At 39.3% G+C, this 7,487-nt stretch overlaps 1 long non-coding RNA gene across 1 annotated transcript; it reads left to right on the forward strand.

Annotated features, from left to right (window-relative positions):
• The first annotated feature begins 2,148 nt into the window (after positions 1-2,148).
• Positions 2,149-6,870, forward strand: LOC107695056 (uncharacterized). Its single transcript, XR_001634952.1, has 3 exons — positions 2,149-2,228; positions 5,980-6,080; positions 6,798-6,870. It is a non-coding gene; the product is annotated as an uncharacterized LOC107695056 (long non-coding RNA).
• Positions 6,871-7,487: the final 617 nt, after the last annotated feature.

Here is a 7,487-nt window from a genome sequence, read left to right on the forward strand (position 1 = left end):
ATTGGGCTACTTTGAAGCGACCCCAATAACATGATATTTAGCCCCCTGGAATGCAAATTTTACCAGGGAAACCCTGCCAAAAATGTGCATTTTACCCAAGGAATGTGATTGGGCTAGTTTTGGGCTAGTTTTGAGTAGCAATTGGGTGGGTTTTGTTGTGAAAACCTGTCAACCCTGGTGGACTGCGAAGTGGACTTAGGCCTGAGACACACTAGATGATTTTCAAATCTTAAACAATTTTAAAACCATGGGAGACCACAGACAAGAAGACACTTTCAACCGATTTTTTAGCCTTATAATCCTCTGAACGCACACACAAGATTATTCAACCAGACTGTGAGACAATACACTTGTTGGTTGTAGAAAAAAAAGAATATGGGTGATGTTCTTTCTCAGTACTCTGCTTTTGTGGCATGTTTGTGTCTGCCAAGTTTTAGTTATAGAAGCACGCAACATCCGGTGACGCTTGCTCGTTCTCATTGGCTATCGCGGGTATCATGTCAGAGGCAGCCCGATCAAGATTTTGATATTTACGATTTGAGTTCAGGGACGGTCTGTCTCGTTCGGGAGCAGTTAAATAATCGTAATGGCACCACACAAAAGAGGATTTTTTGGACAAAAGAGGATTTTTTGGACAAAAAATTTTTTGCGGCAAGCCTCAAATTAGGTCACGCCCCCCGATCCTTCAGGAGCGCAAATCGGGCTTTAAATGGGCCTTAAAATCTTCAAGTGTGTGGCAAGCCTTAACATGGTATTCTGCCATCTTAAGTGAAATTCCAGTCGGAAGGGAGCGAACATGTTCAGTTCAAAGGGCACTGCGAACAGCGTAGGGAATAAGGGAACATCGATACATCACTTCACAGGAAGCGGAGAGGAAAAATCACCCAACTGTCATTGCGCACTGCGTCAACAGTCAGAACTAACGATGGAGCAGAGCCGTCGAAAGAGTTTTTAAAGGCTCTGGAATGGAGGGGTTCACGTATGCATTTGAGTACTCATGAATTTTGTTATTATTACACAAACTAGAGTTTTTATGTATGGTTATGGTGATGTTACATTTGCATATTGTATTGTATGAATTGGTGAAACTAAGTAAAACCGGCAGAAGTAGAAAGGGCAACAGCGCACCGCATTAAAAGAAATGACATAAGCGGTTTTCATAACCGCTGGCCAAATTCAAAAACTAAACTAAAATTAAATCATCTTTGAGAGCAAGGGGGCCCCCTGGTGTTTCGGGGCCCTACGCAGCTTGTGTACTTTGCGTATAGGGAGGATCGGCTCTGATTTTGACTATATTTATTAGATACATAATTGTATATGAATTTTATATGTATATAAATTTGAAAGTATAATGACAATATTTATTTATATCACAATCTGCATGACCCCGTTGTTGCCTCTTTTTGATGAAGTTTCAGAACGTTCCAAATGAGCGATTATTGTCAGCGAAGTCCACTTCAATGGATATCCCATGCTTAGGGAGTAGGGAGCAGTGTACACTGCATAGGGACCCTGTTAATCAGAACGCACTTAATCTCTGTCTGCGAATGTTCTGAGAGCTACGACTTGGACCACGTGACCCGCTATACCACCTGAATGCCGCCAGGTTCATTTAGTTGCTACTTGAGTGCAGAGCTGTTGAAAAACATGGACAGCTCTAAGTAGACCATCACGTGTTGTCATCTCGGAATTATGGTAATTATGTCAGAGATGGTCTTACTGTTGGGAGATACAAGGGTCTGTAGTACTTATCATTGGAGAAAGCATAGCGGTCAACTTGGAACATGTGTGCCTTGATAACCAATTATATTACAGCCTTGATGTAATTGAATTTTAGACAGAGTTGTGTGACAGTCAATCGCCATTTACGGATACTATAGAAATGAATGAGAAGTGCCATAAACTAAATCTTACCCGTCACAAAAAAAAATCTGACTTCTTTTTTAAAAGGCCTTTTTTTTGGGGTTTAAACTTTTTAAATAGTTCAATCCAAAACTATTGTTTAATGATGTTTTATTAAGGAGCATGTTCAGATAATCAACTAATTCAGCACAGGTGAAGCTCATTCAGGTAATCAACTTAATTAGCATGATAAATATATATAGCCAACTTACCTCTATCCCACGACAATTTTTCCAGCATCCCTCCTCCACCCCAACTGCTCACTTCGAGCTCTCCCCTTGGACAGCATGCCAAATGTGCTTACTATTTGCTCAGTTTGATTATATGTAAGTGTGAACTCGTGAAATGGCAAATAAGTTGAAGATTAGCCTATAGGCTGCGAGAAAACATCTTAAATAAGCTGTTTTTTTTTTTTTTTTGAGAAAACAGCTTTAAAAAAACAGCCTCTGGTTTCCTTCCCTGCGTACCGCCTAAGCGGCAGCCTTGGCACTAGCCGTTATGCATTTTGGTTAAAGGTTGCAGGCTTGCTTTCCATTGGCCTTGATTACAACATGCATGAAGGCAGCTTTTGATGCTAAAGTGTTGTGAGTGGTTGCCAGGGTGCTGCTATGTAGTTGCTAATGTGTTCCGAGTGATTTTCAGCATGTCGCTAATCGCTATGCAGTTGCTAAGGTGTTCCGAGTGGTTTTTAGCATGCATGTTGCTGTGCAGTTGCTAAGGTGTTGGGAGTGGTTGCAATGGCATTGCTATTCGCCGGCTAACGCATTCTGAATGTTATTTTTTAGCATGTTGTTATGAGGTTGCTAAGGTGTTCTGAGTGTGTTTTAGCATGTTGTTATGCGGTTTCTATAGGGTGTTCTGTATGTTTGCTTACTGGCCTTACTGTTGCTTGCTGCATGCAAGAATGGTTGCCAGGGTGTTGCTACGCAGTTGCTAAGTCATTCTAAGTAGTTTTTACCATGCTGCTATGAGATTGCTAGGATGTTGTTGTTATGCAGTTGCTAAAGTGTTTTGAGTGGCTTTCAGCATGTTGCTATGCAGTTGAAGTGTGTTCTGAGTGTTTTTTTAACATGTTGCAAGGGTGTTCTGGATGTTTGCTTACTGGCCTTACTGTTGCTTGCTGCATGCAAGAATGGTTGCCAGGGTGTTGCTACGCAGTTGCTATACTGTTGCTAAAGTGTTATGAGTGGCTTCCAGCATTTTGCTATGCAATTGCTGAGGTATTGGGGTGGTTGCCATGGTGTTGTTATGCAGCTGCAAAGGTGTTTTGACTGCTTTTTAGCACATAGCTATGCAGTTGCTAAGGTGGTTTTAACATCTTCCTATGCGGCTGCTAGGGTGTTGTGTGTGTGTGTGTTTTTTTTTTTAAACATGTTTCTTATGTATCTGCTGAAATGTTCTGAGTGGTTTTTAACATGTTACTGTTGTGGTTGCTAGGGTGTTCTGAGAAGTTGCTTACAGGCCCAAATCAAATCTTAACCCCAAAGTATGAGCAATAATTGTAGGGACTACTAATTACAATTTTAATGTACGAATATTTATTTGTGATTACAACTGAAACAAGCACTTTTGAACACATCACTCTAAACAAACGTGCAACAAAACATGACAACATCAAACAAGACGTGACGGCATGCATGTTTAAGACTCACTGATGGCTTTTGAAGGTTGTACATTCATTGGAGGCAATAAGTGTTCTTTGAGGATCCAAATACTCAAGCACAAAAGTCCAGCCTTGATCCCAAGGGGATACTTACAATCTCCTGTAGACTTCATTGGCAGTCCAGGGAGACCACAAAGACTAGCAGCATGAAGGAAAGAAGGCTACTGAGAAAATAATTCAAAGCGGAAACGCTTGAGCCTTCAAAGTGACCCAACAGACCGTATCTGGCAAAAAAAAAACAAGTGCCTTTTATAGGTTCATAAAGTAATTTCTGAGACATAAGATGATATTAACAAAAAGGTGAGGAGAGCAAGGACTGCAAAGACCTCAAATCAAACCGAAGGACACTTTTTTTTTTTTTTTTTAATTCTTCATTACAACCGTGTTTTCTTTCTCTCCCTGTCTCTTCCTTCAAATCGAGCCTGACTCGCCCGAAAGGAGAAAGAGACTCATTAAAAGGTTATTTTTTCTTAAACCGTCAATTTTCTGTGTTTGCCAAGTCCATCTACAATGTGTTTGTCCTGAGGGATATGAGTATATTCAAGGCTGTGTGTATAGAAGCACTTTATTCCGCAGTTGCTATACTGTTGCTAAAGTGTTATGAGTGGCTTCCAGCATTTTGCTATGCAATTGCTGAGGTATTGGGGTGGTTGCCATGGTGTTGTTATGCAGCTGCAAAGGTGTTTTGACTGCTTTTTAGCACATAGCTATGCAGTTGCTAAGGTGGTTTTAACATCTTCCTATGCGGCTGCTAGGGTGTTGTGTGTGTGTGTGTTTTTTTTTTTAAACATGTTTCTTATGTATCTGCTGAAATGTTCTGAGTGGTTTTTAACATGTTACTGTTGTGGTTGCTAGGGTGTTCTGAGAAGTTGCTTACAGGCCCAAATCAAATCTTAACCCCAAAGTATGAGCAATAATTGTAGGGACTACTAATTACAATTTTAATGTACGAATATTTATTTGTGATTACAACTGAAACAAGCACTTTTGAACACATCACTCTAAACAAACGTGCAACAAAACATGACAACATCAAACAAGACGTGACGGCATGCATGTTTAAGACTCACTGATGGCTTTTGAAGGTTGTACATTCATTGGAGGCAATAAGTGTTCTTTGAGGATCCAAATACTCAAGCACAAAAGTCCAGCCTTGATCCCAAGGGGATACTTACAATCTCCTGTAGACTTCATTGGCAGTCCAGGGAGACCACAAAGACTAGCAGCATGAAGGAAAGAAGGCTACTGAGAAAATAATTCAAAGCGGAAACGCTTGAGCCTTCAAAGTGACCCAACAGACCGTATCTGGCAAAAAAAAAACAAGTGCCTTTTATAGGTTCATAAAGTAATTTCTGAGACATAAGATGATATTAACAAAAAGGTGAGGAGAGCAAGGACTGCAAAGACCTCAAATCAAACCGAAGGACACTTTTTTTTTTTTTTTTTAATTCTTCATTACAACCGTGTTTTCTTTCTCTCCCTGTCTCTTCCTTCAAATCGAGCCTGACTCGCCCGAAAGGAGAAAGAGACTCATTAAAAGGTTATTTTTTCTTAAACCGTCAATTTTCTGTGTTTGCCAAGTCCATCTACAATGTGTTTGTCCTGAGGGATATGAGTATATTCAAGGCTGTGTGTATAGAAGCACTTTATTCAAGGAGAATCTAATCAAAACTCTCGCCGTATTTACTTACATGCCTTAGTTTTTATGAGAGAGTGAAAGAGAATATGAATATAGAAAAAAGCCTTTGAATAAAGGCCTACGTAATATCATATCAGTTAATCATGTTACTGTATGCTACAAAGCTCCCCCTCTGCCAGCAGCCAGCCTTGACCTTGTCCATCCTTATTCATATCCTCAGTTCAGCAAATTAGGTTTTATTACAAGTGACAGCTCAGATTCATGCTTCCAAGATACAGGGAGAGACAAAAAGAGAGAGACTACGTTTAGATGTCATGTTTGGGCCTGTGCTCCGTCGGTTGCCCCAGACAAGGCTGGGACGCATGAAACATTCTTTAAAATGGAATTGAAATCAAAATTGATCATATTTCGTTTCTTAATACATCGTCCTGGTCTTATCATGCATGATCAGCCATTGAAATGAATATGCTTTCGCCAGTTTTGTTTGACAGTTTATCAACAGCATGTGTGACAATGTCGATTACTAAATTATGGTGAGACACTTATAATGGAAGTGAATGTGGCCAATTTTTGAAGGATTTTTAAAAAGCAGAAACATGAAACTTATAATTTCACAAAGCACTTACTGTCAGGAAACAGGAAACAACACAGGTAAATGACAGTCTCACAGAGCTTTATTACAGGCTTCAGGAGAGGAGCAAGCGATGATCACAGGTGAGAGAAGTTGAAAATCTTGAGCAGATTTCACTGAACAGTCACTGAGGTTTCTTTGCAGGGTGAGGCTGAGACAACGTGCTGGGAGGAAGACAGAATAATGATGGCAGACGACTGGGATTGGTTCAACAAACATGTTGGTAGAGCAGGGTTAGTAGCCAGGTAAGTTGATGCACACTAGAGAATAACAAGACCAGACACTGAGTTGGTGACAAGAAGTTGGCTTTATACTATGACTTGATTAGTGTTGACAGCTGAAGTGCATCAGAATTCGGGTGGGTGGAGCAGGAGGATCTAGTGTTGCTTGTGACACTGTGACTAACATCCAAAAGTCACATATATATTAGATAATAATATCTATAATTATTAAACAGATATTCATAGATACATAATTATTGTTGGATAGATATTAGATAATATCTAGTCAGATATATTTCACCAATCTTCAAATCCATAATGCACTAACCCAAAAATAAGGCTGGTAATTTTTTTTTTAAATATTAATTGTAATTATTAATATTAACACCAGTATCAACATTAATAATAAAAAATATTTTAAAGTAACATTGTAATGGTAATATTTATGTCAATATTTACTTAATGTTTATATAATATATTGTTGTATAATATTCTTTTATATAAATAATTCTGTATTAATATTAATATTGGTAGGGTTGCATAGCTATCTTTAATAATCTGTAACCAGATCTTTTGAATTTGGGGTAACTTTACAGTTCACACATTAAGTACCTTTCATTCACATTGACCAGACATCCTAACAAATACACCTATAAAACAAGTCATAGTGTTTCAATACATCATATAAATTCTATTTAATTATTTCTCCGCCCATAATCCTATCTTCTCTCCCTTCCACAGCAGCATATCTCCACCCATAATTTAGGCTTTTTGCAAACATGACCCTGTTTTACTTAGTGTCATAAATCATAGAGAGAGGGGCATTCGTCTCTCTGCAAATAGCCCGCTCCCTCCTCCGCTCTCAATTACAACGCTACAGAACATAAATTAATATGTAAAATTGTTGGACCGTGGTGGGAGTTGCAGCAGCTAAGGCCACAGCTATCAATCTCCAGCAGGCGGAGCAGCACCCACTGACAGATTTTCCACCCGCAGAGATGGCTCGGTGATTGAGAGGCACAGAGCCAGATGAACTGTGGGTAACCAGGCTCACCTACAGTATACCTGAGAACAAGGGAGCAGAAAGACAGAGAGGATACAGAACGGATTAATCACAGTGATAGAAAAGACAGAATGAGATCTTTAAAGGGATAGTCCACCCAGAAATGAAAAATCTGTCATCATTTAGTCACCTTCGTGTCATTCTATCCCTGTATGCATTTCTTTCTTCTGTGGAAGACAAAAGAAGGTATTTTGAAGAATGTGGAAACAAAACAGAGCAAACATTTTACACTTCTTGTTTTGCCCCATGTCTAAATGATTTGTTGATTTTTGTTCTGGAAACTAGCCGAGGGGAAATTATTTGATTTGTACCTGTTGGATAAATTTATGACCCAAGGTTACTTTCCCCCAGATTTTTAAGCCAATAAG

The sequence above is a fragment of the Sinocyclocheilus anshuiensis genome, unplaced genomic scaffold, assembly GCF_001515605.1.
Source record: "Sinocyclocheilus anshuiensis isolate Anshui unplaced genomic scaffold, SAMN03320099.WGS_v1.1 scaffold26, whole genome shotgun sequence".
Taxonomy (NCBI): domain Eukaryota; kingdom Metazoa; phylum Chordata; class Actinopteri; order Cypriniformes; family Cyprinidae; genus Sinocyclocheilus; species Sinocyclocheilus anshuiensis.